Below are 16850 nucleotides of genomic sequence, written 5' to 3'. Positions count from 1 at the left end.
CCTAGCATTTAGCACGGCTCCTGGTATAAATATGCAGGAAATATTTGTTATCCAAATGACTGGTTTATTAAAAATTAAATGTAAGACCCTCTTGGCCAGTGTGGCTCAGATGGTTGGAGCATCGTTCCATGCACCAAAAAAGTCAAGGATTTGATCCCTAGTCAGGGCGCACACCTAGGGTGCAGGTTCAGTCCCGCGCTAAAGGCACAATACAGGAACAAATAACCAATGTTTCTGTTTCTTGCTCTCGCTCTCTCCTTTCTCTAAAATCAATAAACATATCCTCAGCTAAGAATTAAAAAAATAATTATAAGACATTATATTAAAATTTTTCCTTAGAACTCAGTGAAAAATTAGGAGCTCAGAGAAGGAAAGACACCAAAGACAAATGTATTTTGCCTCTATAGGCTTGTGGCAATGTCAGCTGGTTGGTACCCTCTACTTCCCCCATCTTCCTGCCTCCTATCTGCTCTCCTTGCCCCTGGTTGCTTCTCTGGGCACTGTATCAGGCTGTCCCAAGACCATCTGCTGCTCTACCTAAACTATTTCTCGGGGCCCCACCCCAACCCGCCCTAGCTAGAGGTCTCCTGCCCTGGTTGCCATTTCTCTCCGCTATGCCGTCTCCTTAAGGGACACTGGGGAATGTTGATGGCTCATCTCTGGGTGATGTTCCCATTTTCCTGACAGAATGAGTGCCTCTAAAGGTGCTGTGACAGGTAGCTAAGGGTTATTTTGAGACACACAGTCCTTTCTCCCTGTTTTGTAAGCCTCCTCAATTTCATCCCAGGAAGCCACTTAAATATATAAGCTCCATGTTCATGTTCATCTGAAGGAGACATATTAGGCAATCATCAATTCCAATCAAAACATTCCTTCTCAGTAATCCTAGCTGTTCTGTTGTTTTCAGCTAAACACTCAGATAGCTTCTAGAAGTCATTTAAGCCTGTCAAAGGAGAATGTACTAAACTAGATGAAAGAGGATCTCTTGGACATATTAATTTCTAAAGCCTTCTGAATCTGTGCTACTCGATCCCAGTCGTACTTCTCGCAGCCTCAGGTTACAAGGATGGTGACTAATGAGTTACAGAGGAAGGTAATTAGCTTCCCACGCTCCCTAAGAGCTTGCTTGCTTGGTGTTAACCTCGCTGACACTCACGTGGAGCAGACTGTAAATTCTGAGTACATGGTTAGAAAAACTGCCCACATCGTTTCTAATTCCAGACCCTTTTCAGCCTGGGGGTGTGGCTGTAGCAAGCCATGGAAACCTTGAAGTGGATCAGGAAAGGACGTGGGGCACGTCAGAAGGCTTTTTGCTGTTAACCAGCGGCGGTGCTGGGGGCAGATCTTTTTAATGCCCTCTGACGCACGTTCCCTTACGGGTAAAGTGAGGGGGTGAGACACGTGAGTTTCCTTCCACACCCTACGTTCGGCGGTCCAAGCTTTCTCGTCCAAAGGCTCATGAAATGTTGCAGGATGTTCTGCGGTTCCTGAGGGTTTCAATAACACTTAAAATAAAAATCCAACATGAGCAAACTTTCTGACCTGGACAACTTCTTTTTATGCCTGGGTCACTAAGACAGAATGCCCAATTTTCCTTTTGCAGCTGAAAATCTTGAACAAGCTCAATGTGTGGATTAGAGTCTAACGCAATTCGATTTTTATCTTCCACCATCCTTTAAACGTTATCCATGGTGGTTTTGCCCGTGGTAATCTTTTTCTTGCAGACTCATGATTTTACTTTCACTCAGGAAATTGTTCAACATTCACGTTAAGTAGTAAACACTCTCAAATCAGAACATGTGAAGTCCAGTTCCTTCCAATCACCAAAATGCCCAAATCAGTCTGTGTAATTCTACCTTTCCTCTACCAACCTGGACTCGCTTCTCTGAACAGCAGGCGCGGCCCCACTGACTTCTAACACTTTCACTGTTACCCTCAGGTGTGGGCCTTGAGGGGCAGGCAGACCTAGGGGGGTAAGAAGAGAACAATTATCTCCCAGTTCTGTGTCTTTGTGCTTTGTGATGTCCAGTTGGCGAACGCTATTTCCTGTTTCTCCCCCAAAAGTGCTTATGGGGACCCCTTAGAGGTTTTCTGTTGGGACCCTCTCTTGCAGTTCCCTTAATTCAAGCAGAAACATACTTAATCTGAGCTGGAAACCGAGACTCCTTTCTCAGCCCTTAGTCACCTGGTACTATGTCCCCAACCCTGTCTCTTCTGGCTTCTCTCTGCTGAAGCCTCCTTACCCTCCCACTGACCATACTGGACAGGACCTAGACAATCCCTTTCCAGCTAAATGTCCCCCCCTTCCCTCTCTCACTGTGGAGAAGAAACTCATAGATCCCTTGTCCCTGCAAACCCTGGGAGACCAAACTAATCTCCGCAAAGTAATTATTTAGGCCTTCTCTCTTCCTGAAGATTTCTGGACCTGGCTCAGTCTACATTCCAAGGTTAGCTTTGCTTTCTCAGCTGAAAACCAGGGACCAGTCTTCTGTGCCTCCTAATGTCGGGACATACTTTTCTAAACCGATACCTCAGAGACCACCCACTTTCGACACCAAGGGTTGGTTACTCTCTTGCCGGCCTCTAGGCAGGTGGCCTGTTGTTGCCGGCTGACGTTCTACCTGCTCCCTGAAGGAGGGCGGTGAGAAAGCAGAGCAAAGGAACAGATCTCTCCAGAAAAAAACAAAACAAAAAACTAATCTTGTCACTGAACTCCTCCCCAAAGCTTCTCTTGCTGCTTTATATATCTTTGATCTAGTGGCATTTTCTAAAATTTTAGGGATTTCTATTAACTATAAATTCTGCATCTGAAAGCGATGGACAGCTTTGTCTTTTTGTCACTGCAATCTGGTATTTACTCTATTGGGGCTTCAGCTGAAACTAAGCACAGGAACAGCCTCATTCTGACAACCAGGGGAGTTACATTAGGCCCAGCGGGGACGCTGTATGGGGAAAAAGTATCTGAAAAAACAATGAAACAATGAAAAATATTTTAGTTGTCCTAACATAAACATATTTTATCTTTGAGTTTATAAAACCAGACTTCTTTTAAAAATTTGTTTATTTTTATATTTATTTGTTTATTTCTAGAGAGAGGGGAAGTGGGGGAGGTAGAAAGGGAGAGAAACATTGATTGGTTGTGTTTCATATGCGTCCCAATCAGGACTGAACCCACAACCCAGGCACGTGCCCTGATCAGGAAGCAAACGGGTGACCTTTTGCTTTGCCGGGGGATACCCAGCTCACTGAGCCACACTGATCGAGGCTCCTTCCTTCTTCCTTTATAGCTGTAATCTGATTGTTCAGACGCATTTGCAATCTGTTTTTTCTTTAAATTTATTCCTCACTAGTATTTTGTTCATCATACTTGGAATTTTAATGTGCATATATTATTCTGAATATTGATGTCTGTCCCTGCAGCAGACAGAGCCTTGGTGAAAGCCTGTTCTGTGGCCGATAGGGGTTTAGGTGCTGGGCTTGCACGAGTTGAAAGAACCGGGCAAACATTCCGTTCAGGGGAGCGCAGACTATCATGCAGAGCAGGGCGAAAGTAGGTTTATGATTGTTTGTATGGAAAATAATACAGTAATTGATAAATAATACAAAAACAAACCCTGTGTTTTGCATACTCACCACTGTAGAGCTTGCCTTTGCCCCACCCCACATTAGTGCGATACTGTGTCTACCACAGAGAGTCACCCCAAAGAGGTGGGAGTAGAGAACAAGACACGTCTGTGTTTTTCAGAGGAAATTGGGAGGGAGAAACAAGAAAACGCGGATGTGGGTGGGAGCTTGCTCTGCACATGGGTGGGAGAAGGGCCCCCCTCCCAGCTACCCCATGCCCACCCAGCTCAGTGGATAGAACAGCTTCAACCAAACCACAGGGTTTATTTTGGTCTTGTAAAGGTGTGAATGTTTTCTTTTTTCCAAATTGTTATCGAATTGTTCTAAAATTACTCCCTAAATTGTCTCTTCTCCTCAAGTATAGAGTTATATACTGAAAAGCTAGCTTTATCATATAATGTTTGCTGGGTTGTTTGGTCTACAGGCAGTGAATGTATCCTTGCAATACCAAAGATTTATCACCTTCGGGAGGGTCAGGACCACACTTCTTCAATTATTATTGCTTTCTAATTGTTCTAAATACCTAAGAAGCTAATCTACTCTTACAGCTTCTTTGAAAGCAATTCTCTCCCAAATTGTTCTAACATCTTCTTCAAGGAACCAATTCTCTCTTGATATTCTAAAATGTCAGAAGTTTTTTGATATTTAAAATACTTTCAGAAAAAACTGCTTCAAATTTTTAGCTGAATTAATCATCAGTTTCACTACAGTATGCCTTTGTCTTCAGGTAAAAATCTTCCACAAAAGGATGGAAGCTAAATCCTACAGATTGTTTGAAAATGTTTTGTTCTTATTGCCGGTGTTTTGTTTCTTCACGCAAGACTAAGTTAAATGCATGTACTCTGATAATCTCCTAAATGATTTCAAAATATCTGTCTCTTTAATAGCATGGGGTTTAGTCTGAGCCTTCCAGACTGTGTAATTTTATCTATTGAGCAAAATCACTGGATTACTCTACTTTACATACGGAGGCATTCTTACAAGCATTGGAAGACCGGCTCCTCATTTTATTCTCAGTGTTAGGTTTACGTAAATTTAGTTCCCCATAAATTTAGTTCCCCATATTTCTTTCTTTTCTTGCTCCTAAAGCTCATAAGAAAATATACACAAAAGTAACATAGTAGAGAACATCCTCTACTATACATAGTAGAGAACCCACTCGGAACCAAAGTTCAGGTTCAAAGGACCTGATGAACCTGTGGGATGCAAGTCATTGGCTTGCATGAGGACTCTAGGCAAACTGGGTGATGGTGAGTGTCACCTAGGAAGGATGGCCCAGGCAGCCTGGAGCCTTTCCTTGAGTGTGGATGGTAGACAGGATAACAATTTCAACAAGTGTGTAACATATGGGCCCAAGCAACACTGCTACAACAACAGAATGGCTTTGGAACTTCGACCTGGCCGCTCGGCAGTGATTCTAGAAATAGCAGCCGCAGTATAGACAAAGGCATTCCTGTGAGGCGTAAGTGATCTTGGGCACATCTGACGTGGATGTGGAGCAATGGAAAAAAGAGCATGACGTATGCCACGTGGTGGCAGAGAGCACCCCCAAAAAACTCCGTGAGACCAATAGGTACTCCCTAGTTTAACTGGATGATGCCCAAAGGGTGTTCAGTGTCCTGGGAATCCTTGGAAGTTAACATCCAGGATGAAGGAGCTGTGAAAGCTCCTATCCGAGCTACTGTGGAAGAAGGTTGACATGTTTATACGCAGAGGCTGACGTGATCTGACAGAAGATGAGTTCTGTGGAAACACTATGCAAAAAACTCACCGTTGACAAATGTCAGCCGGACTCCACTGGACACTCTTCTCAAGTGCTGCACTTCTAAAAGATTCTGGAATTTTCCTAATACCAAGACAAACAAACAAATCAACCCTGAGCACCTGGCAATACCACCTAGTAGGAAAGACTTGGATTTGGAGTCAGAAGCATTATTTCTGATACAAGTTCTTTCACTAATTTGAGACAAACATCTTCCCTCTCTGACCTCATATTCTTTTCTTTTCCTTTGGCAAAATAAAAGGAGTTATAAAATATACCATAAAACTTTGAAAATTGTATGTCAGTCTCATGTATAACAATGAATGTGAAAATCTTCAGTGACACACTCCCAAATGGAGCCTTGCAGCGTATTGAAGATAATGCAACCGGGCCATGGAGGGTGCTAGGGTCTGAATGTTTGTGTTCCCCCTTATTCACGTGTTGAAGTCTTCACCCCCCAAAATGATAGTTTAGGGAGGTGGAGCCTCTGGGAAGTGCTTTGGTCATAAGCGGGGAGCTCTCATATCTGGGCTTAGTGTCCTCAAAAGAGACTCCACAGACCAACATAGCTTCTTCCATCACACAAGGGCACAGGGAGGAGGCGCCATCTATGAACCGGAAATGAGGCCCCCGCTAGACACCTAATCTGCCAGAACCTGGATCTTGAACTTCCCAGTCTCCAGAAGAGTGAGAAATAAATTTCTGTTGTTTATAAGCTACCCAGTCTCTGGTATTTTGTTATGGCAACCTCAACAGACTAACACAGGGGGTCTATAAAAACGGAAGAAAAGCCCTGGCTGGGGTGGCTCAGTGGACTGAATCATGTCAGCCTGAGAACCAAAGGGTTGCTGGTTTGATTTCCAATCAGGGCACATGCCTGGGTTGCAGGCCAGGTCCCCAGTAGAGGGCGCACAAGAAGCAACCACACATTTATGTTTCCCTCTTTCCTTCCTTTTCCTTCTCTTTAAAAATAAATAAATAAAATCTTAAAAAAAAAAAAACATGGGAGAAAGGTTGAAGGGTAGAAATTCTGTTAATATCATTCATTCCATATATAATTACAAAGAGAAAACCCCAGGATCATCTTTATAAATTTCAAATTATATTTGACACTATTCAACACCCATTCTGATAAACAACACAAACAAAAAAAATAGTCTAGTTCCCCTTACCTGGATAAAAGCTAGCAACCAACACAAACACCAATGAAGGACCTGAGGCATCCCTATTACAGACAGGACCGAGACAAGGGTATCCAATGAGGTAGGTAGCGAATCTGCAAAGGTGCCGCCCACTGGCCACATCTCCCGGTATTCTCACTCTTGTGCCATCACTCCCACACTGAGTCTGACCAGCCTGTGACTTGCTTGACAAATAGCACACAGCAGAAGTGATGTGGGGCTGGTAAGAGAGCTAAAAGACCTAACAGCACACACTTTTGTGTGCTTGGATGCCACCACCAGGACAGACATCCAACTACCCTTCCGGAGACCACCCTTCATGCCCCCAGGAGAGGACCTGGAGGTGAGATGCCACATGGAGAGACAAACGTGGAACAGCACCAGGCTGTGAGCAAAGAAGCTAAAATACCAGGAAAAACCACCATTGTGGGATTTACCTTCCTGTTTCTGCACTGGGGGCTAATCAGCCACAGTGATTAAATCTTCACGACGTAGGTGCAAGACTGGATATATAAATAAGTGAAATGTAACAAGGAACCCAGACACACACACACACACACACACACACACACAGGTATCTCAGAGAATCTAAACATTTACATGCATAGATATGTAAATGTATGCATACCTCTGCAAATAGCAGTCAGTGGGTGCAGAAAACTCATGTCTGCAATACAGCTCATTACTTGGACAACTGGCATTCAGAAGGACAAAATGGAAAAGAAAATATAGTTGATTTTGTCCATCATACATAAAAATGACTTTCAGACAGATAAAATATTTAAATGTTAAAAAATAAAACTCAAAATACTTGAGAAAAACATAGCCAAATTTTTTATACTCTGGAATGGTATAGCTATCATGAGCAAGTAATAAAGCTCAGGAACCCGTATGAAATGATATAATGAAATATACAATTGGCTAAATAAAAATAAAAATGAAAACTCTGGAATGGTAAAATTATACTATAAACAAAATTAAATGACAAAGTGAGGAAAATATTTGTGACCCAATCGACAAATAGATGAAAAATATCTTTACTATAAATATAGGTGGATAATACTTTGACTGTATATCATTCTCATAAGTCATTACAAAAATGAATTGTACCCCATAAAAATAAAAAAAGGTTTTCAATAAGTATTTCACAGGAGAAGAAAAATACTTAGTAAGATCATTACTAACTAAAAACATAAATAATAAGATTTTACTTATTTGTGCCAATGTTAGCTGACAACTTAAAGAATGAGAGCATTTGCTTAGGAGATGGTCACTTTTTCATTGTTTCTCAAATTCAAGATCTCTTTCTTAAAAATATTTTTTATTGAAAAATAACAGTGAAAAGTATTCAACCTAAATGTAACTTTTGGTAAAGTATCATGAAATAACATCTGTATAATTGGCATCGGGTCAAGAACTAAAACCATTCCCGCATCTCAAAAGCCCACTTCACAGGCCCCCAAATGACCACACTTTCCCTCATATGCCCAGGTAACTCCTATTCTGATGTCTAATACTCTAGGTCAGATTTACCCATCTGTGAACTTTATATAAGTAGAACCATTGTCCATGTCTGCCTTGTTTGCTCAATATTTGTCAAATTTATTCTTGGTATTATATGTAGTTACAATTTGAATATGTTACATGTTGAATAAAATGTCATGGTATGAATAGACACAATTTACCAATCTACTCTTGACATTCAGAGTGTTTCTAGTTTGGGGCCATTGTGAATGATGATTCTGTGGACATTCTCGTATGTATCCTTTTGCATGTATGTTCAAACATTTCTGTCCAGTTTATACCTAATATTGGAGATGCTTACTCACCAGGGACGTACATATTCAACTTTAATAGATAATGCTGTAATATTTTTCAAAGTTTGCCAATTTACCTTTGTACCAGCAATGTATAATGGGTTTAAGTTGCTCCAAGTCCTTGTCCACACTTGATAATGTCAGTCTAACTTTAGCCATTCTACTGTGTGTGTAGCTTTAATTTTTATTTTCCTGATGACTATTAAAGTATGTCCTCTTTTCATATGTTTATTAACCATTTGAATAACTTTAATTCACATATAGGCAAGCACCAATAGTTCTAGTACCTTTGTCTGTGTTTTTCTTACTGAGTTACAGGAATTTTTTGTCCATTGTCTTAAAGGTGTTACAAATATCTTCTTCCATTCAGTGGTTTCTTTTCTATTCTTTTTGTCTCATAAAAAATGTCTTTAATTTTAATATAATACAAATTATCCATTTTTTATGCCCCATACTTTTGATGTCCTATTTAAGAACTCTTTTCTTGCCCAAGGTGATAAAGGTAGTCTTCTCTACTACCTTTTACGATTGAGCTGACCTCCCAGTGACAATTTACCACACATGGTCATTTGAAGTTAAATTAACTAAAATTAACACGAAGAGTTTAGTTCCTTGTTCACATGAGCCATGTTTTAAAGGGCTTGATGGCCACAGACAGAGAACATTTGCATTACGGCAGAAAGTTCTATTGGTCAAATATATTCTAAAAGGTCATTTTGTTCTGCTTTCTGTGGCTCTAGAATAGTGTTGCTTTGTTTTGTTTTGTTTTGTTTTATTATTTTTTGATGTGTGTGGTACTAGAATAATATTATTAAGATGAGATGATAATTAAGTATAACATTTTAGACAAAGGCAAAAAATAACAATAATAAATTGAAGAATCTCTACTTTAAAAATCTCAACTTTACCTCATTATTAGATGAATTAAAGTTAAAAGCTGTAACACAGAGCACTCATGAAAGAAACCATGACACTGAGACTTAAACCCATCTGCACGTGGACCGGAGATGAGCGACCGTGAGACTTCCGGACACAAGTAACAGCAATCAGAATGTGAGCAGCGAGGCTGTGGGAGGAAATGTAAAAAAATGTTAATTTTCTCATCTTTAGCAGGAATGCAATCAATTTTTTTAAATGAATACAAGTCAAAAATTTGGTTTTATGACTTCTTGGCACCTTCTAAAATTATGGATTCCCTGAGCCGTAGGAGGAATCATTTGGGAAATAGTTCTGTTGTAAAGAAACATGGACAGAAATGTTTATTTATTGTTTCCATTTGGTTCACTTCCTTTTCTTCTTTCAAATTCAGGTAAAATTAAATTTAATAGCCAAGTAATTCAGGATGACCTCTGTAAATAAATGACAATGGACCTGGTTTTCCCAGCTTTGACTGTGGTCTCCTTTTCCGCCCGCTGTTCCTGCTGTTTCCCTTCCTCGCCCTCCCCTGAACCTTGACAAACCAAAAAGCTCACATAAACAGCTCCTGGCAGAATTGTTCTGACAGTTGCTCATATGTGAATGTATCAATAATCCTGAGAGCCCTGGCTGGCGTAGCTCAGTGGGGGCCACATGAGAGGCTACCACACACTGATGTTTCTCTCTCTCTCTCCCTCCCTCCTTTCCCCTCTTTAAAAATAAATAAATAAATATCTTAAAGAATAATCCTAAGAAGCCTGAGAATCCAGAACATTCTCTACTTCTTGCAGCCACCAATTTTGCGGCAGTTGGGAGAGTGGAAAAAAGACAAAAAACAAAAGATGCCATGCGGGCCGGGTCATAGCCGCCCTTGCCCTGTAGACCTCTAGCCCTGCTCTGAGCTGGGGAAGCGCCTGCTTTGCAGGTTCTCCCTGATGCGCATCAAGCAAGGAAGACCGAGCCCTTTGTTTCAACCACTGGAGCTGTTTTTCCCCTTGACATCTCATTCTTTAACAAGTGGCTCCAGTTTCAATGTCCCCATTTGCATATCTGCAAAGAGAGACTACTGACGGGTTTTCCAAGTAGTTCAAGTTTGGGTGTAATTGGTATTTTTTGCATTTTAAAATTTGTTATAATAATCCTAAGTGATTAAAAGTTAGCATTATTTAAGAATTAAGAGATTTAAATCTACATGCTCTGATTCTGCACAAAACCCATAGTATATTGTTAAGTAAGAATATAATAATTTTCACAGCAATCTGTAGCCTGTTATTCTGTTTTAAGAAAATACCACCAAAGCCACACTGTATCACCCAAATTGCACATGCGTGTGACACGTCTGAACACAGGCAGGTCAGACACTGACTAACAGCAAAGTGGGATGTCTAAGTGGTCATGAAAAGCAAATAATAAAAGATGTCATGATAGCATCCTGTGTGAAGGTTAATCATTTAGGTATCTATGTTGATGAGAAATAAATCAGAAGTGTTTTTGATGGAAAAATCCCAAAATGCTCTAATTAGAAATGTTTTATGCTCTAATTAGAAATGTTTGAGTTTGCATGGTGGTTGTACACACAGCTCCCTGATCGCCCCTCCCTCCGCACCCCCGTGCATTGCCCAGGCCCACGGGAGCCACAGACCACATATAACAGAAAAACACGTGCCTAGGAAGAAGTGCCTCTTCTGTTCTCCAAAAGTGGCCTAGAAGCAGGTACTGTCTTGCCCCCAGGACTCGTGTGGAAGGGGCTGGGACCAGATTTGCTCTGTAATGTTATTTGCTATGAATCATAATCCTTGGACAGTGGCTAACTCCATGCCTTGGGGCATGAAAAAAAATGGGCTTGTGAGTAGAACTTATTGTTTATACGGAGTCCAGAGCTGCTCTCGGCAAACCCCTGGGTGTAGCTCACAAGGGCAGAAACGCTGAAAGCAGGTATGGTCTCATGAAACACTAAAAGATCACTGTGATAACATATGGTTATTTTTGTTCACTGTGATGCCTATGGGAGACTTGGCTTCAGTGGGCGAGTTGTTTCTATGAATTTTTACCTGTGTAGGCAGGACCACGTGCATGTGTGGAATGGTGGGCAAACAAACTATTTCTGGCAGAAGAAAGGATCTGAGTGAAAACAGGAAGGACGGCGGGACTCGGTACTCACATGATAACCAGGTGGAATGAGGATTTCAGGAAGCACTCGATGACCTACATTAGCCAGAGGACCCACGGTGAGGTGGGATTCACAGACAAGAAACTCCCATCTCCGGAACTGCAAAACCTTGGATAAACCTTCTAACCATAAGATGAGAATAAAATACACCCATATTTCCAAAAATGCTAAAATGATGATGACTAATACATTTGAGAACAATAATGAGTTTTGCAATGTAGGCGAGGTGTTTAAAAAAAGGCACACTTTTCTTTTGGGGGGATTTTGTTTTGCTTGAAGGTCTGAGCTTGAAAAGTTCCATCTGCAAGTGGGACTGGGTTGTAAACAGAGGGCCCAGACGGCACTCACCTGGGTTTGAAAGACCCTTCACATCAGGTCTCTTTCCATGACCGGGAATTGGCTGAGTACTAGTTCAGAACCCACCGCCCTCTCAGATCTGTGTTTGAATTCGATGGCATTTTCTTTTGAGTCTGGAAAGACTCCTATCATGCGCGACAGGTATACTGCAGGTGCAGAAAAAAGTAAAGAAATGAGTCCAAATCACAGCATCATGACTTTTGCATTAGACTAAGCGAAAAGTATAAAAAAAGCCTTGAAGTCACCCTGATACAGTGTGAATGTTGTCTGTGCTCGCTGTGACTGAATCCATTAAAAAGCTGACAAATGTGTCTTGATTTTATGAGAATGTTCTGGATTTGGTTAATTAGCTCTTAAATCAAGGTTTAAATATTTTAGTGAATTCATTAAATGTGCAAATGTTTATGTGTTCGTGACGTTCAAAGGGTTAGAGGCATCGTATGGGGTCGACTGACAGATTTTAATGAACCGAATGCTGGCGCAGTACGGTGGGAGTGCCCCTCGTGCCCAGGCTGGTGTGTTATGAGACACATGCAGAGGGTAGAACAACAGGCTCACAGCAGGGTGTCTCTTTGTGGCCAGGAGATGGTCTGTACCAGGCGACGGTGATGGCTATTCGGGTCTACGTATGGGGTGAAATTTCATGATATGGCCCCAAAATAATGCGAGGAGAGATCATGTGAAAACAGAAGAAATCCACGAGGTCTGCACCTAAGTGAGTGGTATCTTCTTCACATCCAAATCCTGGTTGGGGCATTGTGCCCTGTGGTTACATAAGATATTTTGGTGGGAAGGAAACTCTGCACTCTTTTGGAAACTTCTTATGAGTCTTACACTATTTGAAAAAAATGTTATCAAGGAAATACACAACTATTAGAGATTGCAGAAAAGAACAGGCATGCGCTGTCCTCACAGCATGGGCAGGAGGGGCTGCCGTGCAGCTGGTCAGCTCCCCAGTGTCCTTCTGCCTCCTGTGGACACTGCCCATGCACTAAGGTGCTGGCAGACATGTGCGGTACCTCTTGCTGAGTCTGCTAGGCCAGTTTATTTTTTTATTGCTATTTATACCCTCCTGGGATTTAATGCAACAGGAAATCGTTATAAGCATGAATGCAACAAAAACAATCATACACAGTGATTCTTCCCTCTGGAGGGTGCCGTTCTTGAGAATTAATCTTCAGCCAGTGCATTAGCTCATTCTCCCCACGCAAAAGCTTTCTGGCTATTAAAGCTGCCAGTCTCCCATTTAAAACCGCCCAATTGTTACTCCTGGCATTTGAAAAGAAACAAATTTCCCGACGTTGCCTCAAAGGAACTATAAAATCTGCCTGTTGTTGACATTTCCAATCTCACCTTGCACGCTCTCCCTCTTCCTCAGAGCATTCAGCTGCACTGGCCCTTTGGCTGTTCCTGGCACACACCCAACACAGTCCTGCTGGCAGGGCCTGTGTTTCCCTTGTCACATGGTCACATTCTAGCTGAAAAGACCTCATTTGTCAACTGTATCTTGTCACTGTGCTTTAGTTTTCTTGATAGCACTTATTGCTAACTGAAGTCAATTTTTCTTTCCTTCCTTCCTCCCTCTCTTACGCCCTTCTTCCTTCTTCCCTCCCTCCCTCCTTCCTCCCTGCTTCCTCCCTGCCTTGCCTCTGTCTTAATCCACCCAGCCTAGCACATAGTGGGTACTTGACAATATTGTTTGAATGAATGAATGAATGAATGAATGAAAGCTCCTATTAATGGTGCTTATTCCAGGAAGTATGAGTAGGGGTGAGAGAGCTTACATTCTACTTTTACACATCAGGGCACTCCAATATGCTTATATCAAGCAGAAGTTAATTCTGCCACTGAGCTTTAAAAAGCAAATGCCCACATTATCCACATTGCCACTCAGAGGAAGTGATTTCAGAGGTCTTTTTTTGGCTCTAGGATTCTATGATCCTGGATTTTTCAAATTATCCTCTCGAAGTATAAGGAAGGGTGCCGGGCATAGCTGAGCTCCACATGGCCAGGAGTCAAGACACGACCGATGGATTCACTGTTGCATTACGAATTAACGTAAAAGCCTACGAGCCCACACAGGTGTTTCTTAATGCACAGGTTAATATGTGTGCCTGCGTCCTCGCCCGCCATTCCTACTAAAAGTAGGTCAACAGCATCAATTCCCTCTGGACATCAGCCATGCTTGGGAGAAAACAGAGGTGATATATTTTGGAGGCTGGAGGTGGGGGTTGAGGAAGCGTGAGACTGTTGTAGATTGGTTCTCCCTTCTCCAGCTGGCCTCCGCATGGGAGGATGCCAGGCACGGGCTCCTAGATCCCAGTCCTCACTGACGATCTGACTTGGCTGCCTTGGGGAAGGCAGGTGAACCCACACAGAGCCACAGTTACGTTTTTCATGCGCCCTTCCTTTTTCCGTAACATATCTAGGCAGCCTGCAAAGACAGAGAACACACCCCAAGACAATATCAAAGCAGAAGTCTAAGGAAGGGCCAGAGGGGTGCGAATATGAAATGGAGCCTGAAGTGAGGGTTCAGCACAGCTGTGTCTTCCAGTGACCTAAACTGGTGCAAATGGGGCACAGACATGGGCTGCAACCTTCTCCAATCCGGCACAGACCCCCTCGGTGATGTTTCTAATGGAAGTGCCATCCGATCAGTCACTTTGTGGGTCCACAGCTATTCCCCACAGTGGAGCAGAAAGGGAGTTCGGAAAGTTTCTGCACAGGGGCTGTTATTCTTAATCTCTCCTTGCAGCACTGTTCAACAGTATTTCTTGCAACGTAGGGTGATGGCCTGACTTCAAGATGCAATTAGGGTAGAGCAATCCCATGGCCATGGGGTTGGCAGCAGAGTGTGAAGTGGGGGAGGGGTGTGGCTTGTACGTGACACGTTCATATAAATACACGGGCCATTAAAATGATGGCAAACGTTTTCTTTCTTCCGTTATCTCAGGATGGAGATCGACAGTTATACTTTATTGTTATTGGTTTGGTTTTTTTTTTGGTACCAAATTAGAATCTGCCCCGAGGAAAGGGAGGCAGAGCCACAGAGACAGAGTTAAAAGCCGGTACGAATCATTATTCCTGCCTCACTGGTCAGGCATATTTTGGGCAGATGACTCATCGCAGTGAGAGGGATGTTGGGGCTAGATGTTATCTAAAGTTACATAAAATTTCCAGAGTGCCTGAAGCTGTCCTGGGTGGTTATTTAAGGCTTGGTGTAGGAGCAGGATTGGGGGGGGGGGGGGCAGGTGGGGGAGGGGCACTACATTTACTGTGTGGCCAGGACAATGCTGATCAAGCAGCTTCTGTTCTCTCTCTGAAATGCCCTCTTTTCTGGGGCTGGTGATACCACGGCCTTAGGTAGAAGGTGCTCCACTTCTCCAGAACCCAGGGGTTCTCAGCTCTGAAATCTCTCCCAAGGGGTCCTGCCAGTCTAACCATGCTTCCATTTCGGAGGGGTGGCTCGGGGGTATTTGCTATGTGCGGGGGCAAAGCAGGGATGGGTGCAGAGGAGGGCTGTCTGGTTGATACTTTCTGACTCCTCTGCATCAACTCAGCACATTCTACACAGTTAGTATGTATAAGGTTCCTGAGGAGGAGATGGCAAGGATGAAACGTATCTTATGTCTTCAGGAAGCTCACAATCTCAAGGCAAAGACAGCCACGGACATTGCTCAGAGCAGAATGTGCTCCGAGAAGAACCAGCGTGGGTTCTGGAGCCTTCAAGAGAAGGGGGTGGGTTTTCAGGAAAGGCTCTGTGCCTCTCTTCCTCTGAGGGGTCTGGCGTTTAGCAGACACTCACTGTCGGGCAGGCATTCAAAATTTGCTTGGATCAACAAGAAAGAGTTGGGTGTGAAGAGGTGGAGACAGAAAAGGCATTTGAGGTGAGAAAGCTACAGGAAGGCACGGCAATGCATGCTGGGTAACAGAGCTGGGTGATTTGGGGTTAAGAATAACCCGGAACATTGTCAAAACCCAAAGGAATGTGTTAATTTTTACAGAAACACTCGCCTGTGTTTTAATAGTCTAAAAAATGAGTGTTGGAACACAAATAAGCCCTCAGGAAATAAAAGCAGACAAATGCTGTTATAAGATCAAGTTCAGTCAATATAAGCAATATAAATATCAACATAACGTTGTAGCATGCTATGATATGCTATATGATGAGATATAAAGCCAAGGTCTTCTAAGGAAGTCTCTGCTACAATTACTAATTCTACCTTTTCCCTGACACCCACCTTTCACAGTCGAAGAAGGGTCTGTGGATATGGTGTTACAGCATCCAGATTTCAGCACACTAACACGAGGTAGGGTTAGAGGGGGCCAAGAGGGACAGTGAGGCCCCTGGGGCCATGGATACATGGGAGCTGTTGCTACTCCAACAGCTGACCAGGCCCGGGGTTCAGTGGTTGTTGAAATGCAAGAAGAGCCAAGGCTGCAGGGGCGAGAAGACTGAGTCAACAACAGGGGCGTGGCCTTCCGTGCAGGAACACGCCTGACTCTGGATCCAGGGGGAAGCGGAGGGTTTAAACCCCTCAGTCCCCAGTGCCCCCAGTTTCCTGCTGGCGTTTCCCCCTGTGCACATGTGCCCTAACCAGAACCCAGAGTGCGACGTGGTTCTTAGAGCTCGGCCTAAGAAAAATGGGCAAAGACTCTGGGGGAGACCAAAGCGCCTCTTCTCACAGCCCTGTGGGGAGAGTTCGTTTTATTTACTCCATGACATCCTGATTTGCATGGCATCGTGGTGGGGAGGGGGAGCAGTTTAGGGACACGTCTGTAGAGCCTAAAGGAATGCAGTGCCCTGCATTCCAACAGGCCCGGCTTTCCACACTAGAAGACTGTCCACAGCACTAGCCAACTCATTCCCCGTCATCCCAGGCCCTCCTGCCCCACGGACAGTCAGAGCTGCCATGGTTTCCTCAAGTGTTGGGGACCCTGGAGATACCATGTCATTAAATGGGTGGTGGATTTACAGAAACTAGTATAAAAGACACATGGACAACAACTAAGGGGGATGGAAA

At 43.1% G+C, this 16850-nt stretch overlaps 1 long non-coding RNA gene across 1 annotated transcript; it reads right to left on the bottom strand.

The window, feature by feature from the left end:
- Positions 1-2947: 2947 nt before the first annotated feature.
- Positions 2948-9436, bottom strand: LOC118983539 (uncharacterized). The gene is made up of 4 exons (XR_005065740.1): positions 9293-9436; positions 7196-7261; positions 5396-5470; positions 2948-2961 (listed from the first exon to the last, which is right to left on the bottom strand). It is a non-coding gene; the product is annotated as an uncharacterized LOC118983539 (long non-coding RNA).
- Between the last annotated feature and the right edge of the window lie 7414 nt (positions 9437-16850).

Source organism: Sturnira hondurensis, unplaced genomic scaffold, assembly GCF_014824575.4.
Source record: "Sturnira hondurensis isolate 20B ecotype Veracruz unplaced genomic scaffold, ASM1482457v3 Scaffold0002840, whole genome shotgun sequence".
NCBI classification, from domain to species: domain Eukaryota; kingdom Metazoa; phylum Chordata; class Mammalia; order Chiroptera; family Phyllostomidae; genus Sturnira; species Sturnira hondurensis.
The sequence above is the reverse complement of the archived record's forward strand: the minus strand, read 5'-3'. Positions and strand labels throughout refer to the sequence as shown.